The following is a 2,653-nucleotide window of genomic DNA, read 5'->3' as shown; positions in this document are numbered from 1 at the left end:
CAATTCAGCTGGACGCTGCTGAATTTGATTCACTTTCTAGCCTCTTAATTGCCTCCCTGCTGCTTAGGATCCCACCCACTGCCAATCCCGTTTAACAGCTGCAACATGATTTGCCATCTTTACTACTCAATGGCCCAAATGACGAAGGCAAGAGTGCCGTTTGCCTTCTTTACCATCCGATCTACTTGTGTTGCCACTTTCAGGGAGCTGTAGACTTGCACACCTCAGTGCTCCTCAGATTCCTGCCATGAAATGTCTATTTTCCCCTTACCTTTGACCTCCCAAAGTGCAACACCTCCCACCTCCCGGATTAAACTCCGTCTGCTACCTGCCTACATCTGCAATTGATCTACACCCCGCTGTATCCTTTGACAACATTCTTCACTTTCCACAGCCTCTTCAGTGTTTGTGTCACCTGCAAACTTACTCAGCAGTCCATCTACATTTCTGTTCATAAAACAGAGTTCCCAGTATGGATCCCTGCAGAGCACCATTGGTCACAGACCTCCAGCCAAAATAAATTGCATGGACCACTTCCCTCTGCCTTCTGTGGGAAAGCCAATTTTGAATCCAATTTACCAAGTCATTGTGGATCCCATGCATCTTAATTTTCTTGATCAGCTGCCATGAAGGACCTTGTCGACTGCCTTACTAAAGGTTCTATGCTGTCTGACTCTTGTCTCTGTGGGTGTATGTATGGAGTGTGATATGTTTCAGCCCCTGTTTGAGGATTTGAAGTGGCTGCCCCTTGAGTCCTGGTGACACTTCAGCCCCACGATCTTGATTTTGGGTATTCGGTGTGCAGAGGGGGGTGTTGGTCGGGATATCTCCTCGTCGATCTACTCCTGGGCCCGGCCAAGTTGGCTATACACGACGGAGTAGCGTAGCGTAGGGGGATCAGCCCGAGCATGTGCCTCTTCTAGGGAGATGTCTGTGTCCAGGAGTTACTAGAGAGGAAAGACAAGGTGCCCACGGGCAGCTTCGAGGGGTTCCAGATCAGTGGGTGCCACAGGAGCTGACGGCATCCTGGATAAGGGTGGTCATGTTTTAATTTGAATGACAATCAAGTAAATATTATAAATATGTCAATAAAACTTTTCTTAGGAGCAAATGACCAAGGGAGGGAGGGGGATAAATGTGTGAGAAAAGACAGGAGGCAGAGGCAGAGAGAGAGCGCGGGACAAAGAGAGAAGGGTGAGCATAAGGGGGAGACGGGGAGTGAGGAGGAGGGGGACAGGGAGGGAGAGTATAGGCGAGGGAGAGGGATGGTGAGGGTCAGAGGGGAGGGAGCGAGTAGGATGGAGACAGGGAGAGGGGAAGGAGGAGGCAGGGAGGGTGGGAGAGAGAGGGAGGGGAGGGGAAGGGGGAGCAAGGATGAGGTGGACAGGGAGAGAGGGAGGGATGGAGATTGAGATTCAGACCATGGAGAGACAGAGAGCGCGAACGACCAGGGTAGCAAGCTTCATGCACCAGTGTCGTTACGTTTATTTTGTTGGTTTTGTTTGCGAACCTGTAACAATGAGTGTTCATTGTGTTTACGTTAACTTACGTTTGTCCTTGTCTTGCAATGTACTGTGCGACTGCGGCAAGAAGCTGATTCTATAGCCTTTACAGCCTTTTCGGGTAATCCAATGGCAAGAATAAACTTGCACGTTGATAGAGGGAGAGCGACCGACCTAGGGAAGGGTAAAAAGTATTCTATCTTGTGGGAGTTGTCTGACTTGTTCAGCAATGTTTGCAAGGTTCAGCTGGGATGTTTCAACAAACCTGCTCGAACCGAAGTTTGTTTGATTCAGATGCAGTGGGGCCTGTGGGGGCTGTCGGACTGAGCGGGACTGTGGGACTGTGGAGCTGTGTAGCTGAGGGACAGCAGGACTGTCTGACAGAGCGGGGCTGTGGGAATGTGGGGCTGTAAGACTCAGTGGGACTATGGGGCGGTGGGGCTTTTGGACTGTCGGATTGAGCGGGACTGTGGGACTGAGCGAGACTATGGGGCTGTGGGAAGGCGGGTCTGTGGCGATGAGCGGGGCTGTGGGAAGGTAGATCTTTGGGAATGAGCGGGAATGTGGGACTGTAGAGCTGGCGGCTGTGGGACTGTGGAGCTGTGTGGCTGTGGGACAGAGGGAATGTCTGACAGAGCGGGACTGTGGGGCTGTGAGACTGTCAGATTCATCAGGACTGTGGGTCTGTGGGACGGTGGGACTGAGTCGGACTGTGGGACAGCGAGACTTCAGGTCTGTGGGTGTAACTGTGAGTGTGGGAGTGAGCGGGGCTGTGGGTCTGTTGGACTGTGGGACAGTGGGACTCTGGAGCTGTGGGAACGTGTTACGATGGGGCTGTGGGATGGTGGGGCTGTGGGACTCTGGGGCTGAGGGCCTGTGGGACGGTGGGACAACGGACGTCTGGGCCACGTTAGGTCTCCTCTCCCCAGCTTTCCAAGAAAGAGACAAATTTGTCAGTTTAGTGTCTGTTTATATTTTCTTTCTCTTTACCTCTATTCCCACGAGACTTTCGTGGTGATTTCTCAATAGAAAAAGATTAAGTTAAAGAGCTTTACAGATAGAAAAGGAACATCAGGTGGCGGCCAGCGGGAGTGGAGGCGCAGGGACAGCCCGGAGTCTCATCCACCTGGAACTCCAGAGCGGGTGCTGAT

This window comes from Pristis pectinata, chromosome 20 (genome assembly GCF_009764475.1).
Source record: "Pristis pectinata isolate sPriPec2 chromosome 20, sPriPec2.1.pri, whole genome shotgun sequence".
Classification (NCBI taxonomy): Eukaryota; Metazoa; Chordata; class Chondrichthyes; order Rhinopristiformes; family Pristidae; genus Pristis; species Pristis pectinata.
This window is presented reverse-complemented; position numbering follows the sequence as displayed.